The 21,888-nt window shown below is 43.2% G+C and overlaps 1 protein-coding gene and 1 long non-coding RNA gene across 3 annotated transcripts in view; both read right to left on the reverse strand.

Moving 5' to 3' along the window:
- Rcan2 (regulator of calcineurin 2) overlaps positions 1 to 21,888 on the reverse strand; it is a 219,387-nt gene that overhangs the window by 153,343 nt on the left and 44,156 nt on the right. The gene's annotated exons all lie outside the window — the stretch shown is intronic.
- LOC106021324 lies at positions 986 to 8,646 on the reverse strand. 2 transcript variants are annotated; one of them, XR_001196625.3, is made up of 5 exons: positions 7,218 to 8,646; positions 6,857 to 7,043; positions 3,526 to 3,608; positions 3,029 to 3,153; positions 986 to 2,094 (listed from the first exon to the last, which is right to left on the reverse strand). It is a non-coding gene; the product is annotated as an uncharacterized LOC106021324 (long non-coding RNA). The 2 variants fall into 2 exon arrangements; XR_005870071.1 differs by having other exon boundaries at positions 986 to 3,153.

A 21,888-nucleotide genomic window follows, 5' to 3' on the forward strand; every position in this document is an offset into this window, starting at 1 on the left:
GAAGGTTGAGATGTTTAGGTCCATTCCTCTGATAAAAAAATATGGGGCACAGGGAGATTTTTTTTCTTGTCTTCCTGACACATAGGTAGTAAATTAACAGTTCAAAACTCAAATCTAGCTGCGAAGTGCTAACATCATGTCACTGACTCAGGTTTCATCTCTACACGTGTGTGTGTGTGTCTATATCTGTGTGTGTATACATGTACATGTGTGTGTCTATGTGTATGTACATGCACATGTGTGTGTAGGGATATGTGTGCACATGTACATGTGTGTGTGTGAGGGGGTATTGTAGAGGGATGCTTGTGTGAGATCACAAGTAAACCTTGAATTTATTTCCTTCATCATCACCCTCTTTTTGAGACAGGGTTTCTCACTAAGACCTGAGACTCTGATTAGTCTAAGCTGGTGAGCATGCAACCCTCAGGAATGCCCTTGGCCTGTATCCCCAGTGCTGGGACTACAGGCATGTGCTGCCATGCCCACTTCTTTAAAATTATTTTAAAATAAAAATAGTAAATGAATGGCCTGGAATTCAAATCCAGCTGTCTATTGCTAACACCATACTCATTAACACAAATTCCTTCCCTACTGTGTGTACATGCGTGTGCATGTGCACGTGTGTGTACTTGAGCATAGGTATATGGTACACCTCCTGCATGCAGGAGCCCACAGAGGTCAGAAGAGGGTGTTGGGTTCCCTGAACTGTAGTTAAAAGGGTGTGGATGCTGGGGACCAAACTCAACCCTCTGCAAGAGCAGTAAGTACTCTTAACCAACGAGTCATTTCTGCAGCCCAAGCCCAGCTTTTTTCTTTGGTTCTGGGAATTGAACTTGGGTCTGTATTTTATGAGCCTAGATGCCTTCCCTAAGCCCCATCCATACTATGAAGGTGATTGGACTTCCATACTCTGTTAGATAATCAGTCACCACCCTTACTTGAAGCAAAGACATGTAAATATAAAAATTTGACAGTGACTCTGTAACACCATTTAAACCTTCTTTATTGTCTATTAGGATGAAATCGGACAAAAGTAACCTGGGTTTCAAAAAGAAACTATTTAACTGTCCCTCTCTCTGGTTTCATAGACAGTTTTCCTGGTTATTAGCTCTCCAATCTTTAGCATTCTAACTTTCCGACCTGTCCCAGATCTAAGTAAATCTTTCCATTCCTTCCAGAAGACAGATGGGAACCCCTCTCGAATCATCTGGTCCTTTTCACAATGCTGTGGGGGCACTTTCTTTACTGTTCCTATTTGACCAGTCTCCCTGCATCACCCAGACATCCCATGGAAAGAGCCAGAAGTGTGCACCAACTAGCTCTTACCCAGTCTGTAGAACCTTCTAGTAAACTCCTGAGAGTTTTACTCACTGGTTGTTAAATGTGACCACCAAGAAAATTAAATTAAAAGCATTGTCGAGTAGATAAATCACAGCAGAAATAATAAATATTCAGATGTCAGCTACCCAACGAAATCACCGTGTCGCTAGGTCCCATGCTCATGAAGCTGTATGCATCTCTAGCGTGGTGGAAAGGCAACGAGTTGGCATCTGCAGCACGTCCATGGTTGACCCATTTTGGTGATTCCACATGACAAGCACAGTTGCCATTTGAACTCCAGAAATGAGAAAATGGTACAAGCCAGGGTCGTTTTACTCGATAAACCCTCTGTTAAGCATTAAGAGCTCTAGATCAGGCCCCACAAGCGGTGATTCTGAGGGAGCCAGGGTCAGAGAGATATTAGCTTTGAAAGACCCATCTCCAGTCACTGAACACCTTCCTCCAGCATCAAGTGCCTGCCTAACCCCTCCATCCACAGCGCTGGTTTCCTTTCTTCTGTCAATCCTCCTTTATATCTACATCCAACATTCTGTAAAATGCATTGTTCACCAGAGAGTTAATTTAATCTTGTTTGGTTATGTAAACGTTTTAAAACATAATGAAATCACAAACTTTTATTTTATTTTATTTCCTGAATATCTCATCTTCTAGAAGAGCATTCATTCTTCATTTGGAAGTCCGTTGCTGAATCATTGCTGTCAGCAGGGGGCAGCAGCGACCATTGAGAGGAAAGTTGGTGCCAAGCCATCTTGGCTGAGAAAGAACACACATTTTTTAGGGCAAAGTCAAGAACATTTCTAAATAGTTTGCTGGCTCATCATATTCTTTGTGTCAGCAAACTGCCTTTTAAAATACAGGATACATTATTTTCCACACTTGCATGAAACAAACAAAGATGCCATTTACTTTTGTGTGCAAATTGATCTGGGCTTGAGAAAGCTGGGAATTTCTCAGATTCCCACAGATCAAATTTGGATGATTCTACCTCATTCATGTCTTAAGTATTTTTTTAAATCTAATTGCTTCTACTTTTTAAAATACAAATTCCTGAGTAGATAAACAGAGTACAGATTTCAAAGCATAGAATCCCTGCATTTAAAAAATAAAATAATGAAAGACAAGGCCATTCGATAAATAATTTAACTGTATAACTCCACTGAAATCCATGTAAGGCAATGAGATTGAATCTGAGTTTATAATAATACTACCAGGCTGCTGTGTGCCTGGGTTTGGGTTGCATGGTGAGCAGCCTTTACGAAGAGTAGCCCTGTGTCTATATAGAAACAAGTGATTCTGGATGCATTAGCAGCCTGGAGCTTGAGAGCTGTTTGGGACCAGGAGGAATCACAGAACAGAGATCTCTGCAGCCCATTGAATAACACTATCAACACACAAAATCTGGAGTGAGGGTGTCCTGCCTCTTTCCATGACTCAATTATCAATAGCTATCTTTGCTCAGATAGTATGTGTGCACACACATGTTCATTTGTGCACATGTGTGTTTGTACAGCCCAGAAGTTGACATCAGGAGTTACCCTCAATCACTCTTCATCATATGTTTTGAGACAGGGTCTCTCACTGAATCTGGAACTTAACGATTTAGCTAAATTGTCTGAGAAATGAGCTCCAAGGACCTACGTGTCTTTACCTCCACAACATGCTAAATCCCAGGAGTGTGCCATCATACCTGACCTTTTCCATGAGTTCAGGGGACGAGAACTCAAGTCCTCATGTTTGCCTGGCAAGAACTTCACTGACTAAGCTGTCTTCGCAACTCTGACTGGATCATTTCCACCGATGTATACACAAATACTGGCAGGAAACAAATAAATCATATAAACTGAGCGTCGATCGTGTACAGGATGTCACCCTGCTGTCCAAGAGCTTATGGGTTGCTATATTATAAGTTGAGGGGTTATTTGGCAAGTGTGGGATTTACTTCACATGGTTTGATAATGAGGTAAAACCCTTGAAAGTCTCTGAGCATTGAACAAATGTGTGAGTTTTCTAAGTAAGTGAGTGACAAGCCAATACGATGTTCAGAAAACTATTTGACACAGTCTAATGAGGTGAGCACTCTCATCTACTTCACAGAGGACACCCAGAAGGAAAGTCATCCAAGATGACACATCAGCAGCTTGCACACCACCATCCCAGCATCCCTGAGTCATCCCTTTTACTCACAGTCAACTTTTATTAGATCCTGGAAGTTTCTACTGAAGAGAACACGTTGTGGGTCTGGGGAAATGTCTCAGCCGGTGAGGCATCTGTTGGGGCCCAAATATGATATTTCATTTCTAGGCCTCAGCTCAGTTCCAGGAGCTTGAATCTCCTACTGTCTTTTAGATGTCAGCTGGTTACCTCTGGATGGCCAGGCCACAGTGGAGAATGGCTTCTAGTTTGGGTAATAATAGACCTGGCCCTGAGTGGACCCACACCCATCGTAAGGACTAGAAAGCCTGGGGACGAGTGGGACACACCAAAAGGATAGTGAGGACATACAGATTTAGAGGTGTCACGAGGATTAAAGGAAATATTTGATATCATCTCTATACATGATAATAGATGTCTTCTGCCAGTGCCCTGCTTTTGGAAAGCTATTTAAGAGGATGCTTGAATAAACCTTGATCTCCAGTGTTGACTGAGAGCCCTCCTGAAATGACAACATTTCTCTGTCTCTTCCTTAATGCCTCTGGGTAGCTAGGACTTCCCTGATCCACATTCCCCCACTCAGGGTCTGACCCAGGGCTGTTCGGCTGGTTCCAAACACAGCTCAAAAGACATCAGTTCAGAATAGATTGCCCCTTAGGACTGATACAGGCCAGACCCTGGCAGGCATCTGCCTCCCAAGTGTTAGGTTTTGAGTTTGGATCACAAATGCATATGAAAAACTAGACAAAGTGGTGCATTCCTGCGGTCCAGAATTGACCTGAGGGGAAGTTGAGGCAAGAGGATCTCCAGAAGCTCACAGGCTAACTAGTTTGCCCCATTTGGTGAAGTTCCAGATGGGGGTACAAGACTTAGACTCTTCAGGATAGGACAGCTATGGGAATAATCTCTGTTATTTGCCAATTACCTATAGCCTAGACCTTGAGTACTTGTTTCTTGCTTGATGTTCTTCTTGTTGATTGTAGTCCCATTTTTGTGTATGTTATTACCCTTTTAACTTTCCTGGACAATACATGATAATTGCTCTTACTGTATATAGTTTTGTATTAGGTTTAGAACTTTCTTATTTAAGCAAAAAGGGGGAACTGTCGTGTGGGGATACATGCATCCCTACTTGCCTGCTTTAACCTAGCACCAAGAGAACAGTTGCTCAGATGGTCAAGGCAATGAGGCCAACAGTTCATCCCCACAGAGTTGCTGGGATATCGTCAGTGGTGCACACAACAAGTGGGTAGTGACATTTCAGTGTCTAGGATTTGAACCAATGCATTGAATGAATGCATAGTGGGAGCCTTTCTGTAAGCCTTTCTCCAACTCTGGGAATGGAGTGATAGTCAGAGCATCAGAAAGTGTTCACCCAAAGCACCTTTGGGTCTAGAGAGACTGAGAGGAAATTCATGAGTCACTGTCATGTGATGTATATCAAGCCATGATACCGAAAAGGGAATCTAAATTCCCAAGACCATATAAGCAATTGACAACCTCCTGGGGATTAAATAACAGCAGCTCACTCAAGATTACTTCTCATCTGTCAGGCACCTCCATGTTCAAACTCTGCTCTCTGAACCCACTATGCTTGGAATGCTATTGGTGACACTGGAGAGGCTTTAAAAAAAAAAGAGCATGTCATCCTGCAGTTGCTACAGTGGACACTAAAGCAAAATTTTCAGACACAAGATTGTGCGATTTGGACTCAGGGAAGTGATGCTATCACGTACCTTGCAGCTTTTAGACAATTCTGTGAAGTTATGTAAGGATAGGAGTGAAATCAGCAAATGTTCTAGCGGTGTGACTGGTCTCATAGATGCTAGTTAGCAACCACGTGGAGAGTGTTCTGACACAGGCGTGCTCATGAAAACGTGTACTGAAGTACACAGCTTCTTTGAAAAGTGAAAAAGAAAAGCCACTTGCATCTATTTCTCACCGCTTTGAGTGTCTCTTCTTGCTTATTTTCCGACAGTTAGAAGAAGGAAAACAATAAATTACAGGGTGAAGTATCTGGAGTGTCAAGACCTATGGGTAGATCTCTGAAGACATTTATATGCCTGCTTGCCTCTAAGAATGCAAGTCTCTATCAAAGCCCTGGTCTTCGGGAGTGCGGGCATGCCTTGAAATGAAATTACCTCTCCGCTGAAGTGTGCATTTGCCATTTCCTGACAGCTCCTCTATGGGCCTGAAGTCCCAAGATGGCTCAGTGGGAGACCAGTTGCTTCCTTCAAAGGTGTCACCCTTTCTTCCCACAGAAATTTTATTGTTATTTTAATGCTACTTTAAATGGATGGAATTCTTCAGAGTGTTCCTAAACATCCATAAAATAACTCCCTAATTGCATTCCACTCTGCTGACAAGACCTTTCCTAGGATTCCTGCAATAGTCGTTTCTAAGCACAAACCTTTCTCCTCCTTGAGCGGGGATTCTTTTTTTCCAATTCATTTGAAATGTAATTCTTGTCATCTTGTAGCAGTTTGGTAACAGGTAAGAAGACTTATTATTTCTACCACTAACCACTAATTAATCAGGGTGGAGAGGTAGCAGGGAGTGTGGTGTGGGTGCTGCTGCAGGGTGAGGAAGAGGGGTGCTTCCTTTGGGGGGAAAGGAGGAGAAAAGAAGGAAAGGAAGACAGAGGAGAAAGGAAGGAAAGGAAAGGGGAGAGTACCCCAAAGCTTACAGAGATCACCTCAAGTTCTTCCTCAGTGAATAGCCTTGCACCAAACTGAAAGAGGGAGCTAAAGCCACTGTGCTCTAGCTTCATTCCTTTGTTGTGAAAAATACCCAGACAAATGGCAACGCAGGGTAGGAAGGGTTTAAGTGGCTTCCGGTTCCAGGGTACAGTGATGCACAGGCATGCATGCCAGCAAAACACCCAGACACAGAAAACAAACCCCGGAGCTCCGAAAACCTTTAAAAGAAAACTGTATTGTGTTTCTTTGTGTTTGTTCTCTGTCTCTGACTCTGTGTGTGTGTTTCTCTCTCAAAAGCTCACACCCAGACACAGAAAACAAACCCCCCGAAGCTCGGAAAACCTTTAAAAGACAACTGTATAGTGTTTCTTTGTGTGTTTGTTCTCTGTCTCTGGCTCTCTGTGTGTGTGTCTCTCTCAGAAGCTCCATGAATGATGATACAGTTTATATCCTACTTATAACAGTTTCAACAATGACAAAAAACATAGTTGACGCTCAAGAGCTATTTTTTGGAATAAAGGAATGATCAAATGGTTTGTCTGGGCTTTTCTATGTATAAACATTGGCTTCTATTTTCCAGGAAAGGATTTTTCATCTCTGGCCTGAAAGTAATCACTCAGAGCCCAGGAGAAAAGAGGATGCCTTAGCTTTCCGTATCCACCTACCTCAATCCAGCCACATGAGTCACCCACACTCTCTTTGCTGTGCTTGAAGTTCCAGACCCTGGAGCTTCCAGGAATGCTGTGAGAGGCTTTTGCCAGGTTTCTCCTTCACAGGGCATTTGAGGTGGTCATTTCATCCACTCCTGAATGGATTAGCCTTCTTCCCCACGCCTTCTTCCCACAGAGATCCCTTGGGAGGGTGGGGAAATGACTTTAACACAAGCAAGAGGACCTGAGCTTGGATCCCCAGCACCAACAAAAGAAGCTGGGTGCAGAGACATACACTCAGACCTGCACTGGGAAGGCAGAGACAGGTAGTGTAACTGTGGCTGTTAGGGGACAAATGAAGTCAGTTCTCTCTTACCATCATGTGTGTTCCCGGGGGGTTGACAGACCAGGCCGAAAGCTCCTATACTCCTGAGCCATCTTGTTGGTGCACGTAATGGTTTTTACAAATCTGAGCTCTAAAACAAACAAATAACCCGAACGATCCAATTTACAAAGTAGAATGAAAGCCAGTATGAACGAGCCAGTTGGAGACCAGGAGAGTGGCAACTGCAACAGCCTAGTAGGAGATGCCCAAGGGTACAACCAGAGATAAAAGTGAACACAAAGGAGATGAGGAGGAGGCAGCGCCGTGAGATTCGTTCGTGAATGGTGGGGGTTAGAGTTTCTAGTTAAAATTGGGTGCCACTGGTGTGGTTCAGGATGCAAACAGACCTAGGAGGAGAGCTGGGTGGAAGGAAGTGGGCAACAGTTTAGGGTTCAGCACGGTGATTACATCCCACGATATGAAGAGGAGATGCCAACACCTAGTTCAAGGAGACTTGGGGATAGAACCGTTGGTACTTCATAGTGTACAGTTCTCAACTAAGGCTGGTTAGGGAAAGATAAAGATGTAGATAATATGTGAGGGAAAACATACTCACCTTCCTAGTCCAGCTCAAGCCTCCTCCTCCTCCCCCCATTTTGTGTTAAAAACTTGCCTTCTCAGTGTTTAGATTCACAACCACCATCACCCAATAGGTGTGACTTCACTTTTATTTATTCTCACTGAGAAATGAAAGATGGCTTTCTTCAAAGGGATGTGCAATTGAAAATTCGCAGCACCTCCATACCAGGAATATGAAATGGGAAACAACAGAAGAAAGATCTAAGGGAGGCTATTAGCTGCAGACTCTAAGGGTTATTAAAAATTGAAAGAGGAAGAAAAAGAAAAAATGATTTTTTTCCCGATACAACCTTTAAAATACTTTTGAATAGTGAGCCTCAGATGCTGTCCATCAGGAAAGTGATCTCTAGCAGGAAAGAATATGGCTGCTGTAAATAATTAATGAGCAGACTATGGAAAAAGCAGGAGGAGTTCCAAGAGGGCCTTGCTGCTGGGAAGTTCAAGCAAGAACCAAAGGACATTCTTCTCGGACTGGCTTCCCATCACTGTGCTGGTCTTTCTGCCAGGGAACAACACTGCATTTTAAAAAGCACTGCTGGCTCTGAAATGCTGATTAAAACCTCCAGAAGTGAACACAGTGGGTCTCGGACATAGCTTGGTTAAAGTGCCTACTAGGCAATCCTGGAGACCTGAGTTCGGAAGCCCAGAACTTTAAAAGCACATCTAAAATCCCAGAGCTCCTCAGGGAGAAGAGAGGTTCGAGACAGAATTGCTGCGCGGTAGTCTGAATGTAATTGGTCGCCATAATCTCATAGGGAGTGGCACTATGAAAAGGTATGGCTTTGTTGGCATGGGCAGGGCCTTGTTGGAGGAAGTGTGTCGCTGCGGGGGGCGGGCTTTGAGGTTTCCTATGCTCAGGATACCACCAGGTGTCTCAGTCGACTTCCTGCTGCCTTCTGGTGAAGATGTAGCCAGCATCATGTCTGCCTGCAAGTCACCATGCTCCTCATAATGATGATAATGGACTTAACCTCTGGATCTGTAAGTGAGTCACACAAATTAAATGGTTTTTTTTGTTGTTGTTGTTGTTGCTGTTGTAATTTGAATTAAAAAAAAGAGAGTTGCTATGGTCATCGTGTTTCTTCACAGAAATAAAAACCCTAAGACAGTCGGAAGCTTGCTGGCCAGCTTTCAGGTGTATGCAGAGGCTATAACAAGTTACTCTGCCTCAAACACAGTGAAAAGTGAGGGCCAAGACCTCAGGTTGTCCCCTGACCTCTGCATGCATGCCCTATGCGCATGCCTATAGGAATACACACATATATCATACACATGAAATATTTAAAAAGTAAAAAGCAAACAGTTTCTAAAAAGAAAAGAACTTCGTCCTAAATTCTTATTGGTACTGCTCAATCCTAGATGGAGGCCCTCAAGGAAAAGCAAAGTCAATGCCTAGTCCTGGTTTGTTACCAGTCGGTCATTCTAATCCTGGAGGCGATGCAATGTCTTCACAGGGCCCTCAGGGTTAGAGCAATTCAGAACCATCTGTCCCTAGGACCCATCAAAATGATCACATGACCAAATAATCATGTGACATTGTTAAATCTCTTCTCTAAGTCCTGGTGTGTACCATGAAAGTGTTCACATGAATGAAGAAACTATGTATTAAGTGTCCTTCCTTAATTTTAATCCAACACTTTCTCAAATATTAGAATTATAGGGAAAAAGCTATGCTGTGCCCAGATTTACGCAGCCTGAAATCCTAAAAATGAAACAATAGGATTAACACTGATTTTACAGGATAAGAATAAATAGTCTTAATTCATTTCCCAATAAAATAGGGGAAGGGATGACATTTATTGATTTTGAATCTTAAGCAACATATGTCCGTACATCCAAATACTGAAGTCACAGCAACTCAATTCAGAATTAAATAGGAAGTAGACCAGCCACTGGAAGACAAGAGTGGAAAAAAAAGTATTCCAATTGAGATAGAAGGCTTCCAGCAAGTTTTTCAAGCAATGGCTCTGATCCTCTGTTTTCCTAAGAGATGATGGAGCACGCCTTCCTGAACTGTTCTTTTGCAGAACTTGGGATCTAACCCCAGGCCTGGCACCCTGGCACTGAGATGTATCTTCAGACATTCACACTTTCAGGATGTTACTCAAGTTGGCCTCTTGGTCCTCTTTAGCCTTTCAGGCAGCTGAGATCAATGGCCTACGTGCTGGGATGTGTTTGCAAACTGACTGACTGCATTTTGTATTAGCTAATGAAAGTTGAACTTTCCACATTGACTTCGGTATTTTCATTTAGTGTCATAATATGGTGATATTTATTCTGTAAACTTTATCAACAGCCACCAATACCTTTAGAAATAATATGATGTGACAGACTTGGATGATCCCCCATGGAAGGCCTCACCCTTCCTGGGGAGTGGATGGAGGTTGAGATGGGGGTGGTCAGTGGGGGACATGGGAGGATGGGAAGGAGAGGCAACTGGGATTGATATGGAAAATAAAATCATTTCTAAATAAAAAATAATAAATGAATCTTCTTGAGTGGAATATATATATACATATATATATTTCTAAGAGTAAAATACAAAAACAACCAATCACCAACAAAGTAAGTTAGTGAGTTCCTTGAATCTCAATTAACACCAAGATGAGTAAATATAAATTAACAGACATTAAAGATATTCCCAACTCAAAATTCTTCATTCACGATGATAAACAACTTATTTGAGGGGGTTCATTTGACTTGGAGGCTTGACTACCTAATCATAAACAAGATTTATAAGTAGGAAAAAGATTAGAGAAAGAGAGAGAGATGGATGATAGATAATAAATACATGATAGACACAAAGATAATGTTCATGATAGGTAGATACATAGATCATACATACCTAGATACATAGATAGATGATAGAAGATAGATACATAGGTAGATAGATAATACATAGATGAATATACAGATAGATACATAGATCGATGATAGGTAGGTAGAGATGTCATTCTGTGCAATCAATAGTCACCACAACTGATCTCTATAAATCTGAGAACAGGAATTGATATTATAATATTTTAAACACAATTATCCTGGCTCTTTTTAGAAAAATATTATTGTGTATATGTATGTGTTTATTTGACATATGTGCATGTTCCTGAGTGTTCATGTATGCATGCATATGGAGGTCAGAAGTCAACATCAGCTGTCTTTATTATTCTCTTCCCTATATATATTATATGTACATAGATAGATGGTAGGTAGATAGGTAGGTAGGTAGGTAGGTAGGTAGACAGACCCACTGACTGACCAGGTTTCTCACTGAACCTGAAACTCATTGACTGAGAAAGACTGACTGGGAAACCAGTTCCAGGGACTCCACCCTTCCTGTCCCTGAAGTGCTGGGGTTATAGACACATAGCCTTCCACAAATTCAGAACAAAACAAAACTTACTTTGGCCTAAACCCAGCATGCCTAGTGTCCTGAGTGTGTGGCAGAGTTAATAGCAGGTGACTAATTCACTCCTCTGATATCAGTACTTTGATGGCTAGCTTCCATGATGCTGCTCATGGCGGCTGAGCTAGCAAGAGGCCACATCATCACATACGAGGTGTAACCATAAAATAACCCTGATAACACCCAATGTTAATGAAAGGCTAATCTAGGACTTCCATGTGGTTCTCTTATGCCCACTGGCTCATCGTTAGCACTCCAAAATTTCCCCCCAGCTGGGCAGCATCATGTGAGCAGGGGACCCAGTACAGCCCTCAGGTCTTGCTCATAGAACATACCTGCAAGGTGGCTGTTCTTCCTGTAACACAAAATAGTAACAAAACTGTCCCAGCTTAAAGTAGTGCATGCACACAATCCCAAAACTATGGAGGTCAAGGAAGGCAGATTTCTGAAGCTATCTGTGGGCCAGCCTAGCCTAATTAGAGAGCCCCCACCCCACCCTCCCAGTAAGAGTTACTGTCTCAAAAAATTAGGTCCATGGTGCCTGAGGAAGAATACTAAGATTGACCTTTGGCCTCTAGTGGATATACTGCCCCCCAGTACACACATATACATACTCTTTCATACATGTCTTTCAAATGTACACAACTAGATTGAAGCTTCATAGATGAATTCCTTCGGTGAAGCTCCTGAGATTCCTAACTGTAACCAGCATGGCAGAAATAAAGATATTCTAAAGAGACACTTGTGTCTCTCAATCTGACTATCAGACTGTTGAAACAATAGTTCCCAAATAACTAGGAACTTCCTGGGAGTCTCATGCTGGAGGAGGATGGGCACCAGGTCAGCCCCGGGGAAAACATGTCTTCAGGAGGGGGTTCCACACAGGTCTAACTCCTTGTCCACACAAGGAGATCTGCCTGACTGGACTGCCTCACTGTGAGTGTTCTTGGTTCTCTATTTAAACTTTGACTTCACTTCAGGGTCTCCAACACAGACTTGAGGGATTCACTTGAGCCTTTTGTCCATCTTTTGTCCAATGTGGCCATGTTGAACCAAACCCCTTTTTATGCTTTCCTCTATTAATCTGAATCATGAACTTGACCAAATGAGAATGGGTGGCTGGACCTGGTTTGGGGCACATACTGTAATCCCTAAGTTCAGTAACAGCCAGTAAGATGACATCCTTGATTAGGTAGAAACACCCAGGATACTCCTCTTAATTATCAATCAGGCTAAAGACTCTGGCAATGTCTGGGGACATTTTTGGTTATTGTAAGTAGAAATGGAGTCTCCATAGCATCTGAGCATGGAGGACAAAGGATGGCACTAAACATCATATAGGGCAGAGGGTGGAAAGGCCCCATACCAGCTAAGCATCCCATAGAGCACGAGGAGAGCTCCACACCCACAATGATGGGATCTAAACACCAGGAGTTTCAGAGTATAAGCTGCGGCATAACTCGAGAGGTTCTAGGCTTCCCAAACAAAGTCTGTTCCTGAAAGCAATGTCCCAAAGCATTATTTATTAATTATGACATTTTTATATGTTAATAGATCAGTATATTCTCACGTCTTGTGCTAACCGATAATTAGTAAAGCAAATCCTGTGCCAAAGGAGACTTGAAAAGGTTACCATCCACTGGATTCATTTGCATTCTGTCCACACTGATGACCTAGGATTCTCTAGTCAGTGATTTTATAGACCAGAGACTGAGTTTAGTGGGTAAAGGTACTTGCCACCAAGCCCAGTGTCCTGAGTTCAATTCCTGGGCCCCACATGATAGGAGAGAACAGACACCTACATGTTGTCCTCTGATCTCTACAGATGTATTGTGGCACCTGCTCTCCCTCCCTCCCTTTCTCCCTCCCTCCCTTCCTACCTCTCTCCTCCCTCCCTCCAATAAGAACAATTTCTTAAAATTACATCTTTAATCACACACAACATTAAAAGTATTAGGGTTACGGTTCACACACAAATCTCCTTTACAATGTTTTTCTTCCAGAGATCAGATGAGCTGCTTATACCACTATGTTCCTCAGCAGATAGGTAGGTGGTGGCAAGTGTTTGGGCTCAGTAAAGGAGCCTCTGTGTAGAACTCCTAAGTACTTAATAAACATGAAAAAACTATGGTCAGGTTTTCCCAAGGCTTGACTTTCCTCTGCCTTCCCTTTCTAAGTAGGTGATAACATTTCCGCCATCAACGGACCTATTTAAAGGGCCAGTCACAAGGAACATATACTTAGTTTACCATTGGCAAGGATGAGGCACTAGCAAAGAAAAGCCTCTTGAATTTAGATTAGTGTTTCTGGTATTAAAACCTAAAATGCAGCCAGGCGTTGGTGGCACACGCCTTTAATCCCAGCACTTGGGAGGCAGAGGCAGGTGGATCTCTGTGAGTTCGAGGCCAGCCTGGTCTACAAAGTGAGTTCCAGGACAGCCTCCAAAGCCACAGAGAAACCCTGTCTCGAAAAACAAAAACAAAAAAAAACAAAAAACAAAAACAAACAAAAAAAACCTAAAATGCTTGAGTTATCCACAGAGAAGGTTTGGTGGTTTGGTTAACTAACCCAGTTTTCCCCTAGAAACCAATACAAAGGTAAATAGAATGGGACAGGAAGTCAAGACTCATGTGCTTGTTCAGAAAACTTCAAGGACGTTGTCCAACTGTGGCAGAAGTTCAAGGAAAAATAAATACTGAGTGGAGAAGACACATAAAATTCCAAATGGCTGAAGCTCATCTTTAAAAAAAAGTGTGTGTGTGTGTGTGTGTGTGTGCACATGTGCACACCATGCATGCAGCACCCACAGAGACCAGAGAGCTTTGGATCCCCTAAAGATGTAGTTCCTGGCAGTTGCACCCTGACCAGATGTAGGTGCTGGGACCAAATCCAGGATCTCTGCAAAAAGAGCAAGTGTGAAAAATGTTTGTTTCTTTGTTTTCGGTCAAAGATAGCTAGCCTTTCAAGGGCCAATATTCCATAAATCTACCCAACTTGTAAATTTATTCCATTAATTTTTAAAATGTCTCCTACCTGGTAGAACTTTTGTTTCTGCAATCTCAGAACTTGATGGCCTGGGGAGGCTAATCCAGGATTATTTCCTTCATTACTTTGTGCCATTTTTTTAAACATTAGCCAATTGCAAAAGTCTATGAAATCAGATCTCATTCAGTGGGGTAAAGACACAGACACTACCTGTGTTACAGTCAAAATCAAATGAACTTCCTGCTCCAGTGTGCTTGCTAGACCAGTTCAGGTTTTGGTACACTAGTTTTTACAAAAAGAAATTGCCTTGCCAGCCTACTTTTGCACTGCTAGTATGTTCATTTCTGCAAAACCAAGATTACTCTTTGTTTATCTCTCACAGTCTTGACCACTGAGCTCTTCTCTGGCCCCCAGAGCTCATCATATAAGATATATATTGGACATAAAGGAAAATGACTTCTGGTGAAGGCTGGGAAATGAGGACACAGGGCTGTCAGTGTTCCGATGAAGTGAGAAAATATGTAGCTATTTGAGACATTCTCTGAGTATGAGGCAGAATAAAAAGGCAGAAAAAAATCATAGTGATATTATAGACAAGAGTGCTCATCATCCCAAGACTCACTGAAGCCTCTCACCAGAGGCTATGCAGAATTACTAGCACAATTAACAGCATTTCCTGTCAAGGCTGCCAGCATAGACTTAATACTTTGGTAGATATTCTATGTTAAAATCAACGTAATCCAAGCTTAAGGCCTGAATGTACATGACCTTGGCTGGGGCATTGCTCCTTTCCCCAGACATTACCTGAGAATCTCAAACAGTAAAGATGACTTACCCTCATGTATCATGTGGGCAAGACATTCACCTGGTCCCTGGTAATCCTACCACATGCGAAATAAGAAAGTAACTCAAGCTCCACCCAAATATACATATATATACATATATGCATATTTATATATACATATACATATATATAACTACTGTGAAAACGATGAGTAGCCCAGAGTCACCCTTGCATGTGCCCAACTTTCTTCAGGGCACCTCTTTGTCTCCTAATCCTCATGCAAAAGCTCATGTTAAAGCACCTTTAATAACACTTCTGTCTGCTTTCCCCATACCAGCTAGTCCTGCAAGTTTCAATGAGGGAGGAAGTCAGGAATCCTGATTTGGTCCCAGTTAAGGTACCTAAATCTCTATCTGCTGGGAGTAGCAGTGGGGGCTGTACCTCCTTTACCTCCATCCCCAAACACCGACAAGATAGAGCAAATAGGCTTCCTCTGGGTTGGTCCTTGTAGAGCCTTCATGTTTCAAAGACAGACATCTGGCTTACCACATCCCTCATCTCAATCTAGATGGTTCTTTCTGAAGGTAGGGAGACACGCCATGGGGGTCTACCAAAACACCATATTCCAGTTATGCAACAACCATAGATGAGGAAAGCAAAGGGTCCATGGGGTGCCCCATGTTGCAAGGTGCAAAATTCAGACTACTGGGAGGAGTTAGCATCACTGCTAGCCAACACATGGCCACTAAGATCAAGATACCTGGGTTGTATTAGCATATCTGACAATAACCCTTTGAAGTGTTGGTGCAAACACTGATCTCTCACCTCAAAGTGAATAAGACAGATTCTGGAGCTAAATATGCGTGATCATGGCAAGGCTGAATAGTTGATCCAGTGGGAAGCACTTGCTTGCGGGATAAGCATGAGGACTGGCTTACAGATCCAGCACCCATGAACACGTTGGGTGAGTATGGCAGCTCACTTATAATTCTAGTGCTCAGAAGGCAGCGAGAGAGAGATAGAATCCCTGTAGCAAGTTCAGTATCTGGACTAGTTGGATTAGTGTATCCGTGAGCTTTGGGTTCTTTACAAACATTAGGACTCTTCAAATATTTCAGGAGTCATGTAAAATTCCTTAGTCACATTTGGGGCATGCATTAAATAGGTAATGGGAAAACCAATCTCAAACCCCGTGCCACAGAATTCTGTTTCTGGGCTTCAATTTCATTACTCTGTCATCAAGTTCCAACATAGTTTAATTTACAATTTTTATGCATATTTAGTGTAGCAGCCCATAATGCCATTTGTTTGGGCCATCTTTTATAGTTCATCTGGCATAAAACTGTGTGTTAACATATAAGGTGGAGGGCAATCCAGGAAGATACCTTATGTCAAACACTGGCATGCATGTATGTATAATTACATATGTGTGCTCCTCCCATATGCATGCGTGCACACTACACACACATAAAAATACTCCATCATAGCATAACAGTTTCATGAAGGCTTTATAGTTACAGAGTAAAAAGACTCCCAAATCAAGACATGTTTCATATCCATTGTTTGGAAACATAAGGTAGGTGGGTTAGAGCAAGCAGGGAAGTCTTGGTTGCAGTCTTTGCCTTTAGGTTGGTAGAAGCTCGCAGTCTGTTAGTACAGGCCAAAAGAATTTACCTGATAGTCATGAGAACATTAGGTCAAACACAGAGGTGGCAATAATGGCTATTAGGAGAACTAAAGATAGCCTAACATCATTTGACACTTGACCGGCAATATTCCAACTCTGCAATCTCTGTCATTGTCTGTCTGCCTACCTGTCTCATTCTCCTCATTCTCCTCATTCTCTCTCTCTCTCTCTCTCTCTGTCTCTCTCTCTCTCTCTCTCTCTCTCTCTCTCTCTCTCTCTCTCTCTCTCTCTCTCTCTCTCTCTCTCTCACGCACACACAAGCCAATCAGCCTTGGAGGATCTTTAAAGGTGTGGGGTATTTCTTTTCAGTTCATAAGAGGTCAATAGTGTTTGATGTTATTTTACATAGGCAGCAACTAAGATTTGGAGAAGTTAAATAAACTGTCTATCACACAACGAGTGAGGATTATAATTGAACTTGAACTCGTGTGTGTTAGAGCCCCATCCTTCAATGACTGTGCAACAGCATTTCCCTAGAGACAGAATGATTCCTGCAGGAAAGACTGAGCTCTTGTCAAAAGTTGACACAAAGACTGGAGAGGTTTCCCAGTGCTTAAGACTCAGTACTGCTCTTGCAGAGTACCCAACTTCAGTTCCCAGCAACCAGGTTTGGCAGCTCACAACCACCTGCAACTCCAGCTCCAAGAGATCCAATGTCCTTTTATGTCCTCTGCAGGTACCTGTACTTACATGCACATACCCACCATAGACATGCATATACATGTAATTAGGAAAAGAAAAATCTTTTAATCTTTTTTAAATCGATAATTAAAAGTAAAATCAGCCATTCCAGGGCACAGGTGACGCCAAATGCTACTCAGTTTTCCCAGATGCTTTCATCCTTCTGGTCACTCTGAGTAAGTCATATGATGGCTCTTCTGTCACCACAAGACATAAAAGGGACAGTCTAATATAATATCAAACAACTGTCTCATTTTGTTCCAAGCAGCTGCCATGGCTGGATAAGCACTTGGCTGTCCTCACAAACCATTAGGGCTCCTCAGAGCTCTCAAGTGTCACATAAAATACATTGATCACATTTAGGGAGTGCAGCAGGCAAAGTGGCCTCACCTGGAGCCACGGCGTTCCATTACTAGTCCAGATAGATCTTCAGTTTTATTGCTCTGTCATCCAAGTTCCAGCATGGTTTCATTTACACTTTATATGCTCATTTAATTTAACAGTTTATAACGTCGTTTATTTGGGCTGTTTATTAGTTACCTGGCATCACTCTCTACCTCAAGTTCCTAACATGCACACTACACACACACATAAAAAAATGATCTAGAGTCATTTAAGCCATAAGACACACAGCCTGGAACCATGCCTTGACAAGTTTGCAAACTGAGTAAAGTCAGTAATTCAAGTTCCTGACACCTAGTGGGCTTGGAATGCAGAGCCCTTAGAAGGGAGGGATCTCCATCTTGTTTTATCTTATTTTATTTTCAATTACATACATATGAGTGAGTTTGTGCCCATGAATGCAGGTGCCTGTGGAGGCCAAAGGCGTTGGATTCCTCAGGAGCTTGCACTGCAGGCAGTTTTGGATTTGGATTTGGGTACAGGCAGTTGTGGGCCACCTGCCATGGGTGCTGGGAACCAAACTTGAGGCCTCTGCTCTGGTGAGTTGCCATCACGTATGCTGTTTGCCAAAATCAGTGCATGTGGCAGAGGACTGATCACTGTTAACAGGCAGCCCTGGGAAAGGCATCCATCCTCTTGACCACAGAAAACCCAAAAAGGAGAAATTCTGCAGAGGGCTGGCTCTGGGATTGGAGAAGGCAATCTGTTCCAACTGCAGAGTGGTGACAGGATCCTTACCGAGGTGACTTTCGGTGGAGTCCAGGCATGGAGGCTATTCTTAGAACAACCAAAAAAAGCATGGCACTGCCTAAAAATACTGATGACTCAACACCTAGAGGCTTCAGTGATGTAATGTTGTCAAAGAACACCCTTTTCTCCTCACAGGTTGCAGGTTTAAAATAAGCGAGCTCACAGCTCACCTTCCGAGGAGAGCAAAACATCACAGCTGAGGGAGAAAACGAGGGCTTGTGGGTCACTTACACAATGTGCCACCACCCATGCAATGCCTGTCTCTGTACTTTAGTCCAGTTGTTGAGGACTTGGAGACACTCAAAGTTAAAGGCAGTTGCATCCCTCCGACACCCTTGATTATCAGTCATCCCCCGTAGAACAGGGTCTGGGAGGAGGGAAAATGGTGCTGATTACAAATGAGGGCCTGGGAGGTCTCATCTGATTCCACCACAGCTAGCATAGCTCACTCATCACAGAGGTCCATTTGGAGATTATGATCCACTTGCACGACACTGCTTAAGATAAGTGTTGCCAGAATTTTCGTCCAAGGGGGACTAAACAAAGCTTACCCTCCATTTCCTGGTTTCCCAGCCAAGGTATCGTTCCATCAAGGTTGACCCTGGAACCAATGAGCTTATTTGGCTTCCTTACAAAGTGTGGGTGAGGGATTACTGGAAGGCACATGGATGACCCCAAAGCAGTCATACTAGGAGGTCTTCAGCGGGAATGGATTAAGGTGCCTTCATAGTCACATAGAGTTCCCTTCCTTAATCTTCCTAACCTATATACCATAACACTCACTCTAGCACCCAAGACCCAATGCAATTAGAGCAAAATTGCATACAAACACTTAGGAGACACGGCTGGAATATCTGGTGAGGGCTCAATGACCCTGAATACCCTTCCTTCTAGCCCAGCTGTGATCTATGATAAACTTTGTGCAAGCAGATAGCTGGATGTATGAAGAAAAGGGTTGTTCTGCCCTGAGGACAGCTCTAAACAACAAGGAACAAAAGCATAGCTCTAGCACAGTAGCAAGAGCAGCAGCCATGGTTTTGGGGCACTCCACTCCCACGAGACAGTAAGGACCAAGAAATGACAGTACATGGGGAAATCAAGGCAGGAACTCGGGCATCTAATTGCATCATGTCCGCGGTAAAGGTCAAAGAGAGAATATGAGCATTCTTGCTTGCTTGCTTCCAAAGGTGTGCTAAGCTACCTTTATCTACTCTTGCACAGCCCAGGGCTCAAACCAGGGGATGGAGCCGCCCACAGTGGACTGGCTTCCTACATTATCTAACAATCAAGGCAATCCCCCCACAGACTGACCCACTGGTCAACCTGATCTAGATAATTAAGGTGCTCTTCCTAGGTGACTCTAGGTTATGTCAAGTTGACATTAAAACTAAACAGAACAATAGTATATGCCCATCAGTGCATTCCCTGGTACCTATCCTGAACCCTTCCATGGGTACCTACCCTGAATACATCAGGATGTCTTGGGATGCTTCCTAAGTGAATTTTAGGATATAGTGTAGCATAAGGATAGATGTTGGTGCCTATCTACTTCCTCTGAGTTGAAACTTTTCCTCCTGGGAGGAGGAAAGAGACTCTGGAAGCTCAAGGAAACCAGCCAAGCACAGGAAGCTCACTAAGCTACCAGACTCATCAGGCCCCTCCCCAAGGAGACACAAGCATTAAGGAACTGCTGGACGAGAGAGGACTCTCCAGTGGTCCTGAGGTGGGAAGCGGTGAGCAGGTCAGGCAAGAGCTGAGGGTGAAGCTTCTATGATCTGTCACTCCTGCTGAGGTGGGCCGCCTGCTGATTCCGCTGCCTTTGAGTCAGCCATGTTCCTGTAGGTGACCTTAATAAATTCATTATTTTAGTATGGCAGACTTGGTTGGAGTCATTTCTTTGATCTGTTGCCCAGCAAGCACCCTATCCGGTATGAATAGACATTTGTTCTCATCCCTCCAAGGACTGCCAGTTGGTTAAAAGCAGGGTCTCAATTAGCAAAGACCCTTGAACTGTTAAAAGATTTCTAGACCATTGTAGAAGGTACTCAGTTCCAGGAACATCCTGAGGCCACGGAGGTCACATATTTGTTCTTGGAGCTTGTTCTGTCCAGCAAGAAATGGGTCAGAAAGCCCAGACTGGGTGCAACCCTCATAGGGAAAGTATAACAAATGTTATTTTACCAAACGCTCTTTGTCTGAGGTAACACAGGAGACTTTACATGCACAGCTGTTTCTTCTTCAGGAAGGTGACCTTGTCTCAGCAATGCTTTCCTTGTGCATTGCTGGAATTCCCAAAAGTCAGTCCCCAGACTTCAAAGAGAAACCATTCCTGCTATCCTGTAGCTGATGCTCAGTGCAGGGTTTGCACAAACTTTCATTTCTTTTCAAGAAAAAATGATTTTGCTCAGGCTGACCACCTACTCAAGCCACCAGACTTAACTCCAAATATATTTTCTTATTTCTACAAATTCAAATTTCTACCCCATACACAAAAGCTTAAGGCCACTCAGAACACTGCAAACAATGTGCTCTTGCTCCTGGAGAGGATCATGGGAGAGTAGGATGAGTGTGCTTGTCAACCTGACACAAGCTAGGGTCATCTGGAATGAGGGAACATCAATTGATAAAATACCTCCATCAGATTGATGTAGACAAGTGTGTGGGGCATTTTCTTGATTAGTGATTGATATGGGAGTGCCCAGCCCACTGTGGTACAGCTCTGGATTATATAAGAAAACAGGCTGAGCAAGCCACATGAGAAAGCAGTAAGAAGAGTTTCCTCATTGCCTTTCTGTAAGCTCCTGCCTCCTGGTCCCAGTCTTGAACACCTGCCCTAGCTTCCTTCAAAGAGTCACTGTTAAACCCTTTTCTTCCCGTGGTGTTTGGTCTGCGTTTAACCTCAAAGAAGTGGGCCATGACAATGAGTTTTCACTGAGGCCCGGCTCGAAGGCTGGTGCTGAAAGCCTGCCTCCACAGGGCTGAGAGTTCAGTTGTCAACAAGAAGCTGGGCAGAACAATGTTAATAACCCACAAGGGTGTCCACTTTCACTCCATCCTTGGAATCTTATGCCAGACTCTGGAAGTAGTGGGTTTGATGCCAGATTGCTATCTGTCTGACACATAGGGCTCATCTCTTAAATATCTATTCTAAAGTAATTAGTTGAGGAGGCAAACTTCTTTCTATCATATAAACCCTGTGAAGCTTGGAAGTCAGCCACTTCCAAGTGTGTGTGTGTGTGTGTGTGTTTTACAGACACACATATGAGTGTAGGTGTGCAGGTCAGAGAAGAACATTACGGTGTCCTGTCCTGTTACTCTCTACCTTATTCTCATGAGGTACAGTCTCTCAGTGAATCTGGAGCTAGGCTGGAAGCCAGTAAATTTCAAGAAT

Source organism: Mesocricetus auratus, unplaced genomic scaffold (assembly GCF_017639785.1).
Source record: "Mesocricetus auratus isolate SY011 unplaced genomic scaffold, BCM_Maur_2.0 Super-Scaffold_100021, whole genome shotgun sequence".
Taxonomy (NCBI): domain Eukaryota; kingdom Metazoa; phylum Chordata; class Mammalia; order Rodentia; family Cricetidae; genus Mesocricetus; species Mesocricetus auratus.